Consider the following 22,977-nt stretch of genomic DNA (forward strand, 5'->3'; position numbering starts at 1 on the left):
GCCACACTATGCACGTAACTAAGGAGGGCATGCTCCGTGCATGGCAGCAAGCACTGCTATGTAAGGTGTACATAGAGCGCACTACAGCACATTAAGCTGCGATGCTTTAGCAGTGCAGCTTGATGAATCAAGCCTTTTATTACCTAAATGTGGTGCAATTTGTTCACAAGCTTTTCGACCCTAAAAATCATACCGCTAGATAGATCTGCGGCAGACCTGCGCATTACACACCTCCTATGGGTCCAGTTCGCGGTTACCACTCTGAGCTGCAGTTTTCTGGCCCAAACCTGACTCGGGATTACCGCTAAGGAGGTTGAAGCAAACCTGAAGTGAAAAAAAACATATAATGAATTATATGTGTAGTATGGATAAGGAATACATTTTTATTTTCAGTTATATAGCTTTTTTTTTTTTTTTTTTTTTTTTTTAATAGCATGGCATCATTCTGTCACAGTTTCAGTTTTAAAAGCACTCTCTGTCTTATAAACTATAACACAAAGCAGAAATAATGACTCTTTGAACTTTCCTGTAGTAAAACCTTATCTCAAGCTCCCTCACACTTTCTTTGCTGTTTAAGTACTTCAGAAAACAACACTGTATTTGACCCAGTGGATCAAAGAGCCGGGAGAAGCTTTTTTGCATAGATGAAGTTTTTTTCTTTAAACTCTTCCTGTGCTACTAATGTTCTGTTTCTCAGCTTTACTACACATACAACTCATTATTTTATTAGTTTATTTTCACTCCAGGATTGTGTTAAAGACATTCTCCAAGGTATCAAATGAAAACACCCCTCACCCCCACTATCCCTAACACCCATGAGTCGTTAACTGTAAAAAACAAAAAACTGTACACATACCCAGGGCCGGTTTTAGTAACAATGGGGCCCCTTGGCAAAATTAACCCAGGAGTCCCCCAACAGACACCATCACTCGACCAAAAAGTGACATTAGGGACTATTTGTTGCAGCCAAATTTCCCCCCAGGGCACATGAGCTTGCTACTCCATCCTCGCAGGGGTACCTCTCCTCCATGACCCCTTGGGGGCCCTTACAGGCTATGGGGCCCTGGGGATTGCTCGCTCTGCCTCTATGGTAGCACCGACCCTGCACCTACCTAACATGGCATTACTTTCTTCTACTTTCATACAAATGGAAGTACTCTGGTCTGACATTGATGATTCACTGCACTGCTTTACTACCTGCATTGTTTTTGGCACTGGTCCTGACTCAGAATGGCAGATTCCCTTTGCCCATAACACTACTTTATGGAGCGAGGCTATGACCTAGATTTACAGATCCTGTAATTCACTATACTGCATGATAAGAAGTGATTCTGACCTGAGCTTATGAGGTAAAGTCTAATGTCAATGATCTGACTGCAAAATTTGGTTGTTGAAAACGTTATATTTAGCCATTTTTAAATGGGTTTGCGGGCGGAGATATCATTTTATTTCTTTGAACTGGGCTTTACATATGGTAATATTACTGGTAGGTCAAATGATTATTTGTTGTTGTTATTGTGGTTATTGTTGACCAAACTGTGCCTGTATTTTTTTCAGGTGGGTTGGCGATTCACATTTTTTGTACAGAAAGAATGTTAATTAGGGGATCACTCGATGAGTAAAAAAATAATAATAATAATAATAAAAAAAAGATGTATAGTACCATATATTCCTTCTGAGTCGGACTTACAAACATTTGTTGCATAGGTCAGAAGTCTGTCAAACTACATGTGAATAATTGTTGTATTTTCATCTTGTAAGGGTATTCTTTAAACTTGTGCATTAGATTACTTCCACATATACTGGTATTTGAAAAACACTGAACACATTTAGATGGGGTAATGTGCGTGACAGTATAGACTTTAAAATACGCGTATTATCCAGATCAATAAAAAAGTGTCATACTGTAGCATCACAAATTATATGGAAACTGAGTAGTTATGTGGATTGTTCACTTTTATGTTTAGCTTTGAGACATCTGTATTGTAGTCAAAGTTTTTATATGTATAGAAGAGTCTGCTAACTGCTATGACCTTTACTATCATTATCTGTTCCTCGCCAGCAGCTCAGATAGAAAAATATTAGTGTTTTGCAGCTATATCATAGTAATATTCTAAAGTATAGTAGCCTTGTACTGCAGTGCAGAATAACTGATAAACTGTGGGGAGGAAAAAGTCTGAAGAACCATGCTGTTATGTCCCTGTGGAGAGGTTTTGATCTATCAAGAGATCTACCACCAATCTGTTATATGAGTTATATTATTGACTTCCTGGGGACAGAGTGCTAGCTAGAAAGCCTTTCTTCTAGGAAATACTGTATATAAAAAGAAATATCTATGTAATAAACAAACCAATTTATGGAAGGTGCTAAACAAAATTAAATAGTGGCATTTAATTTAAAGCTGAATTATATACACTTTGCTTACCAGCCTTTTTGGCAAGTAAGCATGGTATGTATAAAGTGGGCCTGACTCTTGCACAGGACAGAAGGAAAACATAGAGAAATGCACCGTGTATGTATTTAGAGAGTTTAGCCTGTCTATGTTCCCCTCATCTTTGTCTATTCGCAAGTTGTAATTTGACCTCTTCCCTGTGTCACATGACTGCCAAGGCAGATAAGGCAGATAAGCTCATTTGAAACGACAGGATGTTAACAATATGTCTGCTTCCATGAAAGCAGGAAGTACAAATACTGCAGATTTAGTGTAGGATTTGTATCAGCTGTAACAAAGTAATGTTTTCTTTAAAGGTTATTATGCTGTTTCTTATCTTTTAGAGCTGAGATGAAGTTCTGTGTACAGGTCCGCTTTAACCGATGTAACTCCTCCCTCTGATGTCTCTAGGTCCAGGAGTTCCCTATAAATGGAAATCAAGGCTGGATTTATACTAGCTAGCTTTCTTGTGAAACCCACTCTATGGGCTGCAGTGCCTCTCCCACCCCATGTGCAACCCTCCTCACATCCACATACAGCAGCCCCTCTCTTTCATGTACAACTACCATGTGTTTTTCAGTTTTCCTCTTCCCTGCATTACTCCCCATCTCCAACCTCTTTTTCCTGCTTGCATCCTCCTGTTGCCCAATATGCAGCAATCCCTGTTCCATATCCAGCCTTCCTCCCCCTTGGCTTCAGACACCCTGGGCCTGGGCCTTTGTGGCCTTTCTAGAAACCAAACCCAATGGAAATGGCCATCTTGAGGAATGTTTTGAGTTCTGCCCTGTTCCCTCCAAGTGACTGCAGTCTTATTTGACAGCCTACCCCTCTTGTTCAAGTGACCGTGTACTAACCCCCTGAATTGCTACAGAGCATGTATGGAGGTGCCTGACCGCTTTTTGCATATAAATAATTACATCATTGTGCACAGTGCAGATACACCAGTTCAGTAAATGATCCATGGAGGATCCAAAAGATAAGTGAGGGGGGAGGACATCAACCACTTTCCCTTCCCCGGGGATGAGTAACTACGTCCCTGCAAATTCCCATAACTTCTTGCAGGGACGTAACGTAACTACTACGCCCCTCCCGGCCGTGCACTCCCGCTCGCTTAGACGGCGCCTTCATTCACAAAACCGATACTTACACACCCACGTGGAGGACATCTGGTGGCCAACAAGTAAAATTACATCCATAAACATTTTATTAAACAAAAAGACCTACTTTTTTAAATTAACACCTTACCTCCCACACTCCCCAATAGTTGCCCCAAAATGTTTGTAAAAAAAATTACAATAAAAAAATACATAAATAGTTACCTTAGGGACTGAACTTTTTTAATATGTATGTCAAGATGGTATATTACTGTTACTTTATAAATTATGGGCTTGTAATTAGGGATGGATGCAAAACTGAAAAAATGCACCTTTATTTCCAAATACAATATTGGCACCATACATTGTAGTAGGGAAAAATTTTAAACGTTGCAATAACAAGGACAAATGGGCAAATAAAATGTGTTGGATTTAATTACGGTAGCATATATTATTTTAAAACTATAATGGCCGAAAACTGAGAAATAATGTTTTTTCTTCATTTTTTTCTTCTTTTTCCTGTTAAAATGCAGTTAGAATAAAATTATTCTTAGCAAAAAGTACCCCCCAAACAAAGCCCAATTAGTGGCGAAAAAAACAAGATATAGATTGTTTTGTTGTAGTAGTAATAAAGTTATAGGCGAATTATTGGAAGGAGCGCTGACAGGTGAAAATTGCTCCATTTTTTAAGGGGAAACCCGTTGGTGATGATGTGCACAGATGCAGTCTTACTGTTAAAACCTTTTATTAAGAACATGAATCCTTATGATAGAAGGGTTTCCAAATGAATGCTTTTTCACTTTAATCAGTGGCCTCAACAGCTGCATCAGGATGCATTACAAGCACTGTGACTGCTGTTGGGCAATTACATATCATAACCTGCTCTATATAATCTTTATAACATGTCATAATGCCCAGCACCTTATTGTAACAACTCACATTTTTTCTAATGTATTATAACAAATTCAAAACATATGTTTTACTACCCAAACAAACATAAAGGGCTTTTAAGTTAAAAGGCATATTAACAAATATGGTAAAATATTTAGCTTGTGTATATATATATATATATATATATATATATATATATATACACCTTTTTTTGTGCTTGCAGATAACCCTATATGTAAACTAAAGCTTAGGTAGGTGCCATCCACAGAAATTTGACTTAATAATGAGTTAAATAGGGAAAACTAGTTAAGTGGCTGCATCATTCAAAATCTCAAGCATGCCAATTGTCCATACAGTGTATAGAACAACAGATGGTGCCAGTATAGCTGTCTGAGCCAGATTAAATTTAATTAATCAAACTTATAAAAACTAAACAATGGCCCATATGCAATTCACTTTTTCTCCTGAGTTTTCTCCAAGGTAATATTTTTACATCTTGTCATAAAATGCCTCTTAAACCACCAGCAAACAAAAGAATACTCAAAATAATTTTGATAGTACTTTTTCACCTACTTTTAGGTACGTTTTTAATTGTAAAATGTTTAAAAGTTATTTTAAAGAGAATATGAAAATAATCTCCTAGGACAGTGGTTCCCAACCTTTTTCAAGTCGTGACACATCACAGAGCACATTCGGAAGTCCGTGACACATCACATACCATATATACTCTAATATAAGTCGACTTTATATACTCGAATATAAGTCAACTTCATATATAAGTCGACCCCAATATTTGACCCTCTAAGCTGGTATTTTATGATGTCTCAAATGGAAGTTGACCCATCCATCAGGTCAGACACAACATCTGGGGGAGCAAGAGAGCCAAAGCACTGAGGATGGCATGGTGTGATCTGTCTCCCTCTCTACTCACAGATGGGAATGATCAGATCAGATCTGGTGTTGAGGGGGAGCATGGGGGTCGCAGCACTGAAGCTGGCATGGTGTGGTTGTCTCCCTCCTCACCCTCCCATGTGCTGGCTGCTGTGCAGTGGCTGCTAGCTGTGGTACAGGGCAGGAGCCTGAGCAGCTGGAGTGGATATGCCCTGGGCTTTGAGGCCATATAGTGGGCTTGGGGGTACCAGCAATACCAGACCGACTTACCTCCTTGCAGGAGCCGGTAATTCTTGATTGTTGGGCCAGAGGTTTTGCCCATTGCAATGATGGTGGGCTCCTTTGGATCGCTCTGTGACTCCGGGCTGCGTTTGTCTGGCAGCTCAGCACAGCTCACATGGCTCTGCTATGTCATCCTGCTTGCAGTGAGCTGGCCGGTTGTCAGGCACGTGGTCCTCGGCGGCGTTATAGGTATGTAGCACTCCCCTGGGTGTCCCCTGGAGACAGGGAAGATCAGCCAGGCCGCTGTGGGATGGCTCTGATGTGCCTCTCAAGCGTGGGCATTGCAGCAGGCAGGCATGCAGCCGATCGCTTGTAGCACGAAGTAGAACTCTGGATCTTGTAGCTATTGCAGGGGCCGGCATCACGTGAATGAAAAGGAGGGGCCGGCACATGGGTGAAGAACAGGGGCCGGCGTCACATGGGTGGAGAGGAGGGCTAAAACGGAATTACATCAGCACTACATTTTTATTTATTTATTTATTTATTTATTTTTTTGTAACATTACTCTGCCCGCCTGTACTTCTCTGATTTTCCGCGACACATACCCGGAGCTGCCGCGACACATTCATGTGTCGCGACACACGGGTTGGGAAACACTGTCCTAGGAGATAACTAAGGAGAAAAAGTTAATTGCATATGGGCCAATATCTTTCGCATTGGCTTTGCTGGGAGACTAGGAAAGCTGGGGCACTCATGAGCACCAAAATCAAGGAAAATGTTTGGCATGCCTTTGTGAGATATCAATATGGTCAGGATTAGGGATAGTCATTGTGATGCAAACTGTTTAGAGTTGATGCAAGATGATGCACATTTTCTATGCACATTTATACATCTTGAAATGGACCAAACAAATGAAGTCAGGATGGAGTAGACTATCTAAAACACATTTATAGATAGTAGATTATTTCAAATGGAACAATAAATATCGCTTTGCAAATTTACCTCTCTTTACTGTATACTACCACTTAACTTATACCATATTTATAAAACAATGGCAAACAAACTTAGGATGGCAATGTAGAGTAAAGAGACCACTCTAGAGCAGTGAATTCCAACCTTTTCCGGCCCGGGGAACACTTTCTGACCATATTTTTCTCCGGGGAACGGCGGGGGGCGCGCGGGTGTTTGCGCGACCTAGTGGACAGTGCCGTGTGTAGCAGGCTAGGGGGGGGGGGGGGGGCTGGGGTGCGGCTGCATAGCTAGCATAGTTGCCCCAGTATAGGGAGTTTAGTTGCCCCAGTATGGTTAGTATAGTTACCCCAGTATAGTGCCCCAGTATAGCTAGTATAGTGCCCCAGTATAGCTAGTATAGTCCCAGTATGGATAGGTAGTGCCCCAGTATAGGTAGGTAGTGCCCCAGTATAGCCAGTAAAGTGCCCAGTATAGCTAGTATAGTGCCCAGATAGCTAGTATGGTACCCAGTATAGCTAGTATAGTGCCCAGCATACCTAGCATAGTGCCCAGCATAGCTAGCATAGGTAGGTAGTGCCCAGTATAGCTAGTATAGTTGCCCCCAGTGTAGCTAGTTTAGTTGCCCCCAGTATAGCTAGTTAAGTTGCCCCCAGTAAAGCTAGTTTAGTTGCCCCCAGTAAAGCTAGTTTAGTTGCCCCCAGTAAAGCTAGTTTAGTTGCCCCCAGTAAAGCTAGTTTAGTTGCCCCCAATAAAGCTAGTTTAGTTGCCCCCAGTAAAGCTAGTACAGTTCCCCCCAGTATAGATGCCCAGGAGGGGGGGAAGCAGCGCTAGAAGGAGGGGCAGTGGAGGCAGCGGTGGGGAGGGGGGAAATATCCCCCCCTCCCTCACCTGGGACCCCTCCTTCTGCCTCTCTCCCCCTCCATTTAGCGGTGGCAAGTGCAGGGCGGCTCGGCAGCGGGAAGACATGCGCAGACTTACCACTTCTGCGTTCCAAGCGCCGGCAGCGTCATGTCGTCAGATCTCCGCCTTCAATGCCGCCCACTGCTCTTCCGCTAATCAGGAAGCACAGTGGGCGGCATTGAAGGCGGAGATCTGACGACATGACGCTGCCGGCGCTTGGAACGCAGAACTGGTAAGTCTGCGCATGTCTCCCCGCCGCCGAGCCGCCCTGCACTTGCCACCGCTAAATGGAGGGGGAGAGAGGCAGAAGGAGGGGTCCCAGGTGAGGGAGGGGAGGGATATTTCCCCCCTCCCCACCGCTGCCTCCACTGCCCCTCCTTCTAGCGCTGCTTCCCCCCTCCAGCGTACTGGACGGCACACCTGGCACCATGCCGCGGCACACTAGTGTGCCGCGGCACAGCGGTTGGGAATCACTGCTCTAGAGCATCAGAATGACTTTTAACTCACAATTAACCGACAATATAAAAATCAGTGGTACAGTATTGAGCCAAGCGTGTAAGGAGAATTAAGTTATCATTGCCTCACAATGACTGGGCTGATTTCAGGGTGATAATGACATGCATGAGGAATGTAGACATCAAAATGAGTTTTCACTGCTTTATAAGTAGATGGAGCTGCCAGTGGTATTGCAGCAATATGGTAACAGAAATAAGATCAATATATTCTACTCAAAGCACATTTAAAAACAAAAGAAGACAGAAGTAATATTTAGATGATGATTTCCTCTTTTAATCTTGGTTTTATAAAAACATAACACTTCACAGAAAGCTTTATTTGAAAAAAGAATGTACTTCTAGGAGCTGCAGCTGCACAGTGAAGAGAAACTTGTTTGTTTGTATGGGGCAATTTATAAAAAGTGGTGATCAGACATACCTGGCACTTTATAGACCCACAGAGAAAGTGATAGTGATGATATCATGGAACGGAGGAATTTTGTTTCAAATACCCTTTAAAAAGAAGCAGTAGCAGCTGCAATAAAAGTCAATAGGCTGCATACTGCTACTTCTAAAATAACATTGTGGCTAGAACTAATGGTCCAGAGTGCTGAATACTCCATTCAAGTGAATGAAGCATCTGATCTCAACTTCAGGATAATTGGGGTACTGAAATTCAATATGCTGAAAGCCTGATCGTCAGGGAACAAATCCTGTTCTCACTTTCATAAATGTGGCATTATAAAAGTGGCAAACAAGTTTTCAAAATTAAAGAACAAAAAAAGTGAAAAATATTTTTCTGTTCTGTATGTTATATAAATAGGCCAAATACTTATACATATGTAATCAATCATTCAGTTAATGTTAAAGATAAATATGCTACTTTGAAAAAGTTTATCTAGCTATCTTACTTTCACTCTTTATCAATGGATCTAATGCAGTAAACTGCCGTGAAGGCAGGCAGCACATGGTAATTTTACCAGTACCAGTTACTGGCTGGGGAGCACCGCCCATTAACCTCATAGCGACACGCACATTACCGGTATAGCATAGCATTACCCTTGCAATGTAGCATTAAAACTTTGTTTTGTATTGTCTGCACTATGCTGTCCTGTCCACTACATCTTGACAAGGGGACCAGCTGTACCACTGAAACAGTTGGGTAATTTATTTGGATTCTTGAAACATAGAATTAAATGATTGACTTATCCTAGTAGGGTGACTACATTCATAAAGCATCCCTGCATGCGGAAATGCTGAAAACAGCTGACTTTACCGAGCACTTAGCAAAATGTCTATTCATAAAAGCTGTTTCCGCATGAAAAGCTGACAGTCCCAAGCAGAGCGATAAATTACAGCCTTGTGCGGTGATTATCTCAACACATGTCACCATATGTCAATTCATAAAGATTAGAGCAGGCGGAATCAGTACGGAGAATACTGCACCCTTGGATGTGGCGATAAGCATTCGGATACCAGCTAAGTTAATGGAGACAGACCTTCCAGGCAGCAGCAGTGAGAGCAGAACAAAAAAGGCATCCCAGAATACCCAGGCTGTGTTTTTTAACCCCTTGGGTACCTGTTTTCATATATATTTAACATCAGAAATCCTGCATGTGTAACATTTCTTGAAGTTCTTCTAAGCTGTGGCAATTAAATAGATTGTTTAGAAAGACTAATAGACAGATTCAGCGCAGATTCAGGGCAAACAGAGGCAGTTTTTAACAAAATGCACATCTAAAGGGATGCTGGGGCTGCCTCTTCTATTCTAACACTGTCTCTGGAGGAGAAAATGTATCAACTAAGGCAGCTTCTCCTGTTTCCGCAAGCCTACCACTAGCCTAGAGCCAGCCTAGTTCGGGAAAATACCGCACTGCTATCGCAACTGTAAACATTTTTATGACTGAGCACACAGAAGTCTAACATACCGAATGCGGTATTTTCCCGCCTGGATTTTTTTTACCGAGCACACTTTTATGAATGATAGCCATTACATTTATTTACTAACCTTTAGATGTGATTGCACATTTAGTAGACAAGCACGTGTGTGTGTGTGTGCGTGCGTGTGTGTGTGTGTGTGTGTGTGTGTGCTGGGGGGGGGGGGGGGGGGCTGCGTCTGATCCTTTACAACTGTTTCAAATAAAACCTGTGACACACACACACATGATCTGTGGGGTGTGTTATTCCAGCAGTCTAACCTTTGATCCAGGTTCGGAGCATGTATCCCACCGTAGTCACTGAAAAGTGCATGTGTCTGTCTATAAAGCTACATACACACATGCGATAACCCAGGGCCGGATTACCGACCAGGCAACAAAAGCAGTCGCTTGGGGCCCCATTCAGAGTCAAAGGGGCCCCATCAGCACATAAACCAGCCCTCGCCATCCTGTCAGCGGTGGCTGGATGGTATAATGGTTAAAGGGACTCTGAGCAGTGCAGTAACTATGGAAAGTTGCATATCATTTTAAAGCTCTCTTTCTCCTCTTTCCAATACTATATATAAACCGCCACCCTATGCCTTTCAGTTTTCACTATTTTCGCGATCGAAATCGTGGCCACGGCAATTTCGGTCGCGAAAACTAAAAGGCGTAGGGTGGCAGTTTATCCATCATTGGAAAGAGGAGAGGAGAGCTTCAAAATGATATGCATCTTTCCATAGTTATATTGTATTACACAGGATGACTTTTCTCCAAAGTCGGCAGCTCGATTCAGCACAATGCAATGAAATATAAGAAACCCAGGGGAATATAATTACAAACATCATTCTGGTAGGTGTGAGGATGTTATTAATTAGTTGTGGGTATGCTTAAAGGCATACCCACAGGCACTGCTCGGAGTCCCTTTAAGGGCTCTGCCTCTGACACAGGAGACCAGGGTTCGAATCTCGCTCTGCCTGTTCAGTAAGCCAGCACCTATTCAGTAGGAGACCTTAGGCAAGTCTCTCTAACACTGCTACTGCCTATAGGACGCGTCCTAGTGGCTGCAGCTCTGGTGCTTTGAGTCCGCCAGGAGAAAAGCGCAATATAAATGTTATTTGTCTTGTCTTGTCAAATGATGCCGTGCGCTGCTGATTGTCTTCAGAGCCAGACTTTCCTCCTAGGTCCCCCTCCTGCTACTGTGCGCTCTGCCGCTGCCCACTCCTCCCTCCCTTCCCACAGAGAACCACAGCTGCAGCAAAAATGATAGCAGCAGATGGCAAATGCTCACTCACCTATCCATGACCCAAGCGATAGAGATCCCGTCGTCTGAAACCCATCTGTCTCTTCTACAGTGCAGCCGCTCGCTCTGAACTTCCTGATTCTCAGATCAGACAGGAAGTAGGAAGTAGTAATAGTAGTAGGAACAGAGCGGCAGCACTCTAGAGGAGACAGATGGGCTCCGGATGACGGGACCTCTATTGCTTGGATTGCAATAGGTGAATGTGAGCCATCTGGTGCTGTCATTCTCCCCCGTTGCGGCTGCCTTCTCTGCTGGACTATCGTATTCACTGGGATGAAGGCTGCATGGTGGCTGTCTAGTTTGGGAGGAAATCGGTTGTTCGGTGGTGGGGGTGGTTATGTAATTATGTCTGAGGAACGGCTTCCGGTTTGGCGATATCCAGAGCTTTCTGCTATTGCCAGGCTGGAGATGCAGGGGGAAAGTGCTGCTGCTGTGATATCTGGCGCCCTCTTCACAGGGGTGCCCCAGCCCCTGAGTGCAAATGTTCCAGCCATTCATCTCTCACTATGCATTTTGCCGCTGCTATTCCCTGCATTGTGCACGCACAGAGGAAAGCGGGCTGTTTCCCATAGCAACCAGTAGCTTGGCTGCCCCGGTGTGTGTGGCATGTTGCTGTGCAGCTGCATCTTCTGATTCTATTACGACATGATGGGGGGCCCAAATCGGTTACTTTGCTTAGGGCCCCATTTAGCCTTAATCCGGCTCTGCGATAACCACAGGCTGAAACGGCCGATAAAGGCTGTTTCAGCCAATTATTGTTATGTGTGTACAGCGCCCGCCAGTCGATCCTGCTCAGGCTTCAGGTGTTGTTAAGAATCTGTACTGTCTAATCCTTAACCACTTAAGGACCAGGCTGTGTTTTAGAGATCTGTGCTGCGTGGGCTCTGCAGCCCGCAGCACAGATCGTGAATACAGCAGGGCGATCAGACTTCCCCCCTTTTTTCCCCACTAGGGGGATGACCTGCTGGGGGGGTCTGATCGCCGCCGCTCTGTGTGGCCGAGCGGGGGGGGGGGGGACTCCTCAAAGCCCCCCTCCGCAGCATTTTCTGCCCTCCCTACCTCTTCCGCCCTCTCGCTCTGGCTGTGCTGTAGGATAGGCTTCAGCCTATCAAATGACGGCGATCCCCGGCCAATCAGAGGCCGGGGATCGCTGATCTGCCCTACGGCGCTACTGCGCAGCAGCGCCGTATGATGTAAACAGCAGGGATTTCTTCCCCGCGTGTTTACATTTTGCCGGCGAGCCGCGATCGGCGGCTCTCCGGCTGTTAACGGAGACACCCTCCGTGAACTGACATGGAAAGGCCGCTCAATCGAGCGGCCATTTCCATGGTAACCCACTTAAGACCTGCTGATGCCTATGGGCGTTAGCTGGTCGTTAATGACCCCGATGCCTGAGCAATGCTATTTTCAACCTCCTCGGCCAATTGAAGCCGCCCCGTTGTCCGCCGATCATCGTCCCTCTGCCCTATTTTTTTTCTGAGATTCTCAGAATGAAAAATGCATTTTGTGTGCCAGGACTCCCTTCAGCATTGAGAGATTACTTGTAGCTAATGTTTTTCCATAACTGCAAGGTCAGGAGGCATCTCACACCCTTGTGAACTGTTCCAGGAGGAATGAGGTCAGTGCATGTTGCCTACTTCATTTAGCAGTTGTACAGCAGCTGGTAATTTGTCCATCACCCAAATGGATCTTACATGTTTTTCTTATTCCCAGTCCAAAGTAGCCACAGATATCAATGATCAAAGTTCAAATATACTACTGCTCTCAATAATGAGTCATGGTATAACAGTGAGCAGCAGACATGGAATTGATGGCTGATGGTTTATCCCAATTTAAGCAGTAGGAAGCTACATTCCAGACTACAGCATCCGGCCCTCTCATCAGGTATCTTTTTGGCTGAGAGAGCCATAAATGCCACATATTTTAAAATGTAATTCTGTGAGAGTCATACAGTATGTTTCAAACTGGCACAGTGCACATGCGTAGCAGAGGGCTCACATGCTTGTTGCCATGGTGATGTGTATACAGTTGATCCTTCGGGCAGCTGAAGTGTTAGACAGCTTTTCTTGGGTTTCAGCAACATCAGCAATTTCCCCGAGAGCCAGACAGGAGAAATACTGACTAACAGGTTGTACAATTAGCTAGCATGGGGGTTGATTCACTTTGTAGTACGAGATCCCCACACTTTGGCCCAATAGGCAGCCTACAAGTGACAGGCAGCCTATTGGGCCAATCAAAGTGTGGGGATCTCGCCCTACAAAGACAGGGGACCTGACAGGATCCAGGGTGGGACAACTGGAGTGGTCGTTAGTTTTGGGGGGAGCGCGAGTAAGTTAGTAGTGCACGCTACAGCAGTAGCGTGCCTACTCTGAAAATTTTACTTGCTCTGCCACACGAAGCTGCACTGCTTGAGCAATGTAGCTTAGTGAATGAACTCCTGACTGTAAGACAGATGTAGCCATCAAAAGAGCCACATCTGGCTCCCAATCCATAGCTTCCCTACCCCTGCTCTAGTCACTCCAGACTCCTATCTCTCCAGTCTTTCTCCACTAGCAGGCTAGTAAATCAACAAACACCTACTGAATGCTATGAAAATCTTTAGAACAAAAGCTACAGTGCTGCCCATAATTATTCACACCCATGACAAATTTTGACTTGAAGTTACTTTTGTTTTATTCAACCAGCATGTGTGTTTTTTTTTTACAGGAAATTACATAGGTGTCTCCCAAAAGATAATAAGATGATATACAAGAGGCATTATTGTGGGGGGAAAAAACATTTCTCAGCCTTTTTTTACATTTGAGCAAAAAGTGCCCAGTCCAAAATTATTCATACCCTTCACAAACTGTCACAGTTTGTGGGAAAATCTAAAGTTCTATACCATTCCAAGTAGTCCAAGCTGTTGTACAGCATCCCAATTACCCTGATTAATTGGGAACAGCTGTTTTAATCAACAAGCAGAAAGCTGCTGCGCTGAAGTTTCAATAAGCCAAACTGATCTTGGGCCGTCCCTCCTCTCCTCTTAGTGGAACTCTGCAGACACTCACACCAGGGAGATATAAAGCAGATATACAGGGGACTCCCTCAGTTTCAAAAGCATTGATCCAACTTTAATAGTAAACAGGGTACAGATGTACAGGTATAAGACACTCACTTTTGTGGGTCCTATTTCCCATAGAACCCACCGGCAATATTCGCTTCCCACTTTCAGTGGTACTAAAGCACCTCACCACTGGCACGTTGTGCTGGTACTTGCCCGCTTTCAACCTGACCAGTTTTGGCCTTCTGCCATCCTCAGGGGTATTGAGAGTGGGCGGGCAATCAAGTCTTTTATAATAAAAATATTAAAACATCATTACCTACCATTCCATGTTCGAAAGTGCACCGCTCGCCGCCATCAGCATTCACTTCCGCTTCCCACATGGAACTGAATGCGTTCCACTCTGGTTACTCCTCATTTCCGGTTCCTGCCGCGCTGCGTGTCAGCTTATCCACCTCCCGGCGTCATGCGCTTAGTGGTTGCGACTATATTTTCGCATTAGATGCGTTTCAGGAAAATACTTTATTTATACATTATGCCACCTTAAGCTGTTCTAAACAACTCTACAGGTTAAAAACAGCAGCTCTGTGCAGTTGGTTTGTGGACAGTTATGGCTAAGACAAAGGAGCTCAGTGAGGACCTGCGGCTGCACATTGTGGCTGCTCACACGTTAGGAAATTACCACAAGGCAATTTAAAAATGTTCTCAAGTTCCAGTGGTTACAGTGCAAAGTATTATTAAAAATACAAGATGTTCCAGACTGTGGAAAATCTCAGAGGACGTGGTCGGAAGCCAAAAGTGACACTTGTGCTGGCCAGGAGGATTGTGAGAAAGGTGAAAAAAAATCCAAGGATCACCACCAAGGCCATCCTGGTGAATCTAGGCTCTACTAGTGGCAAGGTTTTTAGGCAGACACTCCAACAGACACTGCACACTGCTGGGTTTCATGGATGCAGACCAAGGAGGATGCCACTTCTCCAGAGAAGGCACACAAAACCTCACTTTGCCTTTTCAAATGCTTATCTGAACAAAGAAGAAGACTTCTGGTCTTCTGTGCTATGGCCAGATGAAACAAAAATTGAATTGTTTGGTCACAAAGATGTTTCCTTCATTTGGCGTAAAAAAGGAGAAGCCTTCAACCCAAAGAACACCATCCCCACTGTCAAACATGGTGGTGAGAACCTAATGCTTTGGGAGTGTTTTCAGCCATTGGACCAGGGAACCTAATCACAGTAAATGGCACCATGAAAAATGAGCAACACATTAGGATTCTCAATGACAACATCATGCAGTCTGCAGAGAAACTTGGCCTTGGGCACCAGTGGACATTTCAGCATGACAATGACCCAAAACACACAGCAAAAATGGTTAGAAGACAACAACATTAATGTTGTCAAGTGGCCCAGCCAGAGTCCTGGCTTGAATTCAATTGAGAATCTGTGGAGGGTCTAAAGATCAGGGTGCTGCCACGAAGACCCTCTAGCCTGAAAGATTTGGAGCTCATTGCTAAAGATGAATGGGCAAAAATACCTGTGGAGACACGCAGAAAGCTGGTCTGCAATTATAGGAAGCTTTGCATTGCTGTAATAGTCAATAAAGGCTTTTCTATTGATTATTGAGAAGGGCATGAATAATTTTGGACTGGACACTTTTTGCTCAAATGTAAATAAAAGCTGAGAAATGTTTTTCTCCCACAATAATACCTCTTACAATAATGCCTCGTACATGATCTTAATATCTTTTGAGAGACACCTATGTCATTTCCCGTCAAAAAAATGACTTGCTGGTTGAATAAAAGTAACTTTAAGTCAAAATTTGCCAGGGGTATGAATAATTATGGGCAGCACTGTACATCCCTAGCAGATCCCTGGCACACAGACAAAAGAACAATTCCACTGCAGTAAACAACAACAGTGTAAAGTCAATGTACAACATCAGTAAACAAATAACAGCAGAAAACAATTGTATTTGTTCTTAGCATGCATTATATGCCACGCTGTTTTTCAGTTTTGTGTTTCATTTCATTTAAAGCACACCTGTAGTGAGAAGGGATATGGAAGATGACCTATTTATTTCCTTTTAAAGAATGCAAATTTCCTGGCTGTCCTGCTGGTACTTTTGCCTATAATACTGCTACAGACCCTGAACAAACGTGCAGATCAGGTGCTCTGACCCAAGCCTGGCCAGATTAACTGCATGCTTATTTAAAGTGTGTGATTCATACACTACTGCAGCCAAAGAAATCAGCAGGACTGGTATGGTTTAAACTTTGTACCAAAAGGCCACCACAGCACATTACTTTGATAAATATTGTGACAGGGAAAGATGCACATGTATGCAATTTTCCCTATTTATTTCAATGGAGCCAGTCAAACACTTTGACAGGAAAAGATGCACATGCCCTATTCCCTATTCCCTATTCATTGCTGTAGAGTAATTTATGTCTCCTGAATTGCTGAACTTCACAGGAGTCCATGGCTTCTGCACATCATGGCTGCATTGCTGCCTGGGGTGGACGCATTTGTGTCCAATGTGGTTATAATCGGCACAACCAATGTACTAAGCTCAAGGATAGCAAACTGCCATCCTTCACTTTAGTAAATCAGACCCAGTTTATTGCAATTTATGGAAAAAAAGAACCAATGCTCTGCAGTGCAGCAAAAATTAATGATTACAGCACATTAAAGAAGTGATGATGTGCAGGAAACATCCGCTACCTTCTGGAAATAGCACACATCTTTCAAGTTACACTTGGGACAAGTTATGTTTTAGATGTGATCAGCATTTCCCCAAAACTTTTTCAGAAGCTGATAACTTTGTACTGTTTCCTCTCATTTAGTTAGCTTTCTTTCTCATTGTAACTGTAGGAACAGTGCTGCCCATAATTATTCATACCCTGGCAAATTTTGACTTAAAGTTACTTTCATTCATCCAGCAAGTAATTTTTTGATGGGAAATGACATAGGTGTCTCCCAAAAGATAGTAAGATGGTGTACAAGAGGCATTATTGTGAAAAGAAAACATTTCACAGATTGTATTTACATTTGAGCAAAAAGTGTCCAGTCCAAAATTATTCATGCCCTTCTCAATAATCAATAGAAAAGCCTTTACTTGCTATTACAGCAATCAAATGCTTCCTATAATTGCAGACCAGCTTTTTGCATGTCTCCAGGGGTATGTTTGCCCATTCATCTTTAGCAATGAGCTCCAAATCTTTCAGGTTGGAGGGTCTTCTTGCCATCACCCTGATCTTTAGCTCCCTCCACAGATTCTCAATTGGATTCAAGCCAGGACTCTGGCTGGGCCACTCCAAAACATTAATGTTGTTGTCTGCTAACCATTTCTTCATCACTTTTGCTGTCTGTTTTGGGTCATTGTCATTCTGAAATGTCCACTGGTGCCCAAAGCCAAGTTTCTCTGCAGACTGCATGATGTTGTCATTGAGAATCCTCATGTATTGCTCTTTTATCATGGTGCCGTTTGCTGTGATTAGGTTCCCTGGTCCATTGGCTGAAAAACACCCCCAAAGCATTAGGTTCCCACCACCATGTTTGACAGTGGGGATGGTGTTCTGTAGATTGAAGGCTTTTTCTTTTTTTTCGCCAAATGAAGGAAACATCATTGTGACCAAACAATTCAATTTTTGTTTCATCTGACCATAACACAGAAGACCAGAAGTCTTCTTTTTTGTCCAGATGAGCATTTGCAAAGGCCAAGTGAGCTTTTGTGTGCCTTATCTAGTGACGTGGCACCCTCTTTGGTCTGCATCAATGGAACCCAGCAGTGTGCAGTGCCCATTGGATTGTCTGCCTTGAGACATTGCCACCAGTAGAGCCTAGATTCACCAGGATGGCCTTGGTGGTGATCCTTGGATTCTTTTTCACCTCTATCACTATCCTCCTGGCCAGCACAGGTGTCACTTTTGGCTTCCGACCACATCATCTGAGATTTCCCACAGTGCGGGACATCTTGTATTTTTTAATAATACTTTGCACTGTAGCCACTGGAACTTGTAAACATTTAGAAATGGCCTTGTAGCCCTTTCTTGACTTGTGAGCAGCCACAATGCGCAGCCGCAGGTCCTCACTGAGCTCCTTTGTTTTAGCCATGACTGTCCACAAACCAACTGCAGAGAGCTGCTGTGTTTCACCTGTTGAGTTGATTAAAACAGCTGTTCCCAATTTATCAGAGTAATTAGGATGCTTTAGAACAGCTTGGACTATGTGGAATGGTATAGAACTTTGGATTTTCCCACAGACTGTGACAGTTTGTAAAGGGTGTAAATAATTTTGACTGGACAGCTCAAATGTAAATAAAAGCTGACACCCCCCCCCCCCCACCCCCTCACACACACACTATAATGCCTATTGTATATTACCTTATTATCTTTTGGGAGACACCTACCGTATTTTTCGGACTATAAGACGCTCCGGACTATAAGACGCACCTAGGTTTAGAGGGCAAAAATCAGGGGGAAATAAAATAATACTAAACCTGGTGCGTCTATGGTGCAGGGGCATCTTATGGACCTTCTCCCTCAAACTGTCTTCATCTAAGCTACACCGCCCAGCTACACTAACCCCTGATGCCCCCCCAGCTACAGTAACTCTCTTACATTAACCCTTGCTGCCTCACCAGCTATACTAAACCCTGCTGCCCCCAAAACGTAGACTAAACTATAATGCCCCCAAAACATACAGTATACTAAGCTACAATGCCCCTATTGCCTACAATAAGCAAGAATACCCCCACTGCCTACACTAAGCAAGAATGCCCCTACTGCCTACACTAAGTAAGAATGCCCCCACTGCCTACACTAAGCTACAATGCCCCCACTAGTTACACTAGGCTATAAATGCATGTTTCATGCTTACCGATCCTACAGGACAGGCTGTTGAATCTGGACTACTGTCAATGGGGATGGCATCTAAGGTACCCTGCAGTCCTAGAGTGTCGCGGTCGCACTGCATCGGTGGCAAGGATCAGATGCTGGAGATCACAGGGGCAGCTCCAGCTGATTGCCCACGTGATTCAGTGCCGCTGATGTCCTGGGTTGTGAAGAGGGCGGCATGTCCTGGGTCCCCGGAGCAGTGTAAGTAAAGCAGGCGGCGTGTCCTGGGTCCCTTTAGCGGTGGAAGTGTAGTGGCCGGCGTTTTCCTGGTTCCCCGTAGCGGCGGAAGTGAAGCGGACGGCGTGTCCTGGGTCCCTATAGCGGCGGAAATGTAGTGGCTGGCATTTTCCTGGGTCCCCGTAGCGGCGGCAGTGAAGTGCCCGGCATGTCCTTGGTCCCCGTAGCGGCGGAAGTGAAGTGCCCGGCATGTCCTTGGTCCCCGTAGCGGCGGAAGTGAAGTGCCCGGCATGTCCTGGGTCCCCGTAGCCGGCGGAAGTGAAGTGCCCGGCATATCTTTGGTCCCCGTAGCGGCAGAAGTGAAATGCCCGGCATGTCTTTGGTCCCCATAGCGGTGGAAGTGAAGTGCCCGGCATGTCCTTGGTCCCCTGTAGCGGCGGAAGTGACGTGCCCGGCATGTCCTTGGTCCCTGTAGCGGCGGAAGGGAAGCGGACGACATGTGATGGATGTCGTGGCTGGGTCCTGGCAGTGGCTGAAGGGAAGCAGGCAGCATGTCCTGGTAGCGGCAGAAGTGAAGATGACGGCATGTGATGGATGTCCTGGGTCCCGACAGTGGCAGACATAGCAGCGGAAGGAAAGCGGGTGGCATATGCTGCAGCCAGAGCCTCTGCATCTGCATCATGCGAAGTAAGTCAGATATACTGGACGCAGAAAGAGGAAGCAGGATGCAGCGCCTATCCAGCCACGGGCTCTGAAGGCTTTCAGTATGTCCTACACCTGCTTTTGGGGGACATCTGGCCATGCATTCGGACTATAAGACGCACTGACTTTTTCCCCCCACTTTTGGGGAAGAAAAAGTGCGTCTTATAGTCCGAAAAATACGGTATGTCATTTCCATCAAAAAATTACCTGCTGACTAAAAAAAACTAATTTTAAGTCAAAATTTGCCAGGGGTATGAATAATTATGGGCAGCACTGTATATCAGGTTCTTGGTGCCACGTCCTTACTTGCTTCAATAGCATTATACATTTATGACAGCTTTAATGTAAACCTGAACTAAAAAAAACAACTTATGACACAATTGTATGTGTTGATTATGAATGGTAAATAAAACTTTGATACATTCTGACATTTTTTTTTTCAGTTTAAGAGCTGGAATTGTAATGTGAAGTGTAAATAGCAGCCATGACAGTACAAGTAGAATCTGGTTCATGCAACTCCCAACTGAGAGATTTAATTACCATTTAAAATTTTCAGCACTTTAACTTTATCAAGAGTCTTTTTGCAGATAGATAAAAGTGTTTTGCCTTCTACTTACTTTTCAGGAGATTGGTCCTGTATTTGGCAGCCTCATTTACATAGATCCAGGAGATATGTAGAGTCCTTCAGTGCTGCTCCAATATATATTCAAAATCCACACAAATTAGCAAGATTCAAATCCAAAAGAATATCTTCTCCTGAAAATAAAACAAAAATATTTATTTATTTATGTGTTTATATAGCGCCGACATATTACGCAGCGCTGTACAGAGTATATTGTCTTGTTACTAACTGTCCCTAAGAGGGGCTCACAATCTAGTCCCTACCATAGTCATATGTCTATATTGTGTAGTACATGTATCATAGTCTAGGGCCAATTTATTTTTTAGGGGGAAGCCAATTAACTTATCTGCATGTTTTTGGAATGTGGGAGGAAACCAGAGTGCCCGGAGGAAAACCATGCAGACACGGGGAGAACATATAAACTCCTTGCAAATGTTGCCCTGGCTGGCATTCGAACCAGGGACCCAGCGCTGCAAGGCGAGAGCGTTAACCACTACACCACCGTGCGGCCCAATATACAGTACATAGCACAATATTGTCTGTACAGACTCCACTACCTCACGGCACATGTGGGGAATTGCCCCTACGTGAAGTGGCCACTGATCAGATCATCACTAAGCTCATATAATGGGATCTCCCTTTGTTTGTTCAGTTTGTAGGCTCTGTGCTGGCTCATTCTTCATCAATCCAATGCACTTTAAATGACCACTGGTCAGATCTCTACAATATGAGCTTAAAGGAATACTATCGATGTATGCATTTATTTTTAAATGCTGTATGTTGTAGCACACATTAGGGCAAGTACTAGGAGCAATTTGATTCCTCACACAGCTGTTCCTCTTAGCTGTAAAATCCTCCATCAGTTTTGGCGTCAGTGTTGGATACAAAATGTATCTAATACTGAGCTCCCAGAGGGCTAGACCATGTCTCTGCAAAGGGGAGATGCTATCAACTCCTCAGTTTATAGTTTAATTATCACCTTGCTGAAAGAATCTTATTGATATGGTGGTAAGTGGTTAAAGATTCTAGCAATGTGTGTTTATTATCTTTGCTTCTCTTGACTGATAAAGATACTAATAATGCTAATTGTAGACAGTGGTCTGCCCCTCTCAACAGCTTGTAAAGTGGATGCAGCCTGGAGTGAATCACCTCAAGCAGGCAGCCAGTCTGAGTGTAAACACAGACTCGTGGTATAGCTAGTTATATTCAAGCAATATTCCAGCTCATTTAGTTACCTGTTACCACCTCAGATCAGCCTATTTCTCCTCATGTCTGCTGCATGCTGTGAGTGACACAGTGAAATATATTTGTGAGCTGTGTGACAGAGTAACCAAGCAGCTCAGGGTGACCCAAACTATGAGCTGTGTGAGAAATGAATTTTTAAGCAAGGATAGCGACAGAGAGACCTGGGTGAATAAATAAAGTGCCCCTAGAACTAGTGGTAATGTGTACACTAATATAGAGTATTAAAAAAAAAGTCGTTTCAACCGATAGTATTCCTTTAAGTAAAGCCTCCTCTCCATAATTCCAGAGTCACCTGTTGGCCGTAGATCAATTGACAATACTTGCTGGAAAAACTTTGAACAGACATTGGTCTGATATAGTTATATTTAATTACACAACTAGGACATGCATGTACAATAAAAAGTAAAACATTTAAAACTGCATAAAACTTTGTCTCCCTGTTGGAGGTGGGTCAGCTGCTAACTTCATCTTGCTCACAGTCCGCCCAACACCACATCCACCTAAATGTCCACATCCACTTAAATATCCACATCCACCACGTCCACTCTAAAGATGAATACTCATCACTCGAAGGAGGAAGATGGAACAAGCGACGTCCCCCTCACTCTGATCGTTCCATGATCCATCTTCCTGGTGTTCGGCACATGCGATGTGACACAACAGGTGCTAACAGAAGTCAAGCTAAAGCAGTATTTTGTGTTGAGTTGGCAGGGATTTTAAAGATTCGATCTGCCATGCCGGTTGTTATCGCCACATGATGCTTAACCATTATCGTCCACCTTTACCCACATCACAAGATCGTGGAAACTATCTCTCGTCACTCAAAGTATCACCGGTCATCGGAAAAAATCATCTGGAAAATCACATTGTGGGTACAGGCTTTTAAGAGTTTCTTAAGGACCACATGGACAGAGGCAATAAATCTTTATGGGCCCCCTTGACCTCCAGTCAGTTGCTTGGTCTGCTTGGTCAATAATCCAGACCTGAACTTCTCCCATTTTTATGACTGAAACTTAAAATATCCCTGAACCGGGGTAAAATCTATTACATGAAGCCCATGGTGGGCTAGATTACCTTTATAGAAGTGTGCTGCTGGTTGTCCTCAGGGCCCCCCCCCCTTTCCCAGTCCCTGTAGCTCCCGCATCACCCGGAAGTCCCTCTGAGTGGTGCAGAGCTATTCTGAAGT

The 22,977-nt window shown here is 44.0% G+C and overlaps 1 protein-coding gene across 3 annotated transcripts in view; it reads left to right on the forward strand.

Annotated features, from left to right (window-relative positions):
- The window catches only part of MYRIP (myosin VIIA and Rab interacting protein), a 533,041-nt gene that overhangs the window by 370,926 nt on the left and 139,138 nt on the right, over positions 1 to 22,977 (forward strand). The window lies entirely within an intron of this gene.

Source organism: Hyperolius riggenbachi, chromosome 5 (assembly GCF_040937935.1).
Source record: "Hyperolius riggenbachi isolate aHypRig1 chromosome 5, aHypRig1.pri, whole genome shotgun sequence".
Classification (NCBI taxonomy): Eukaryota; Metazoa; Chordata; class Amphibia; order Anura; family Hyperoliidae; genus Hyperolius; species Hyperolius riggenbachi.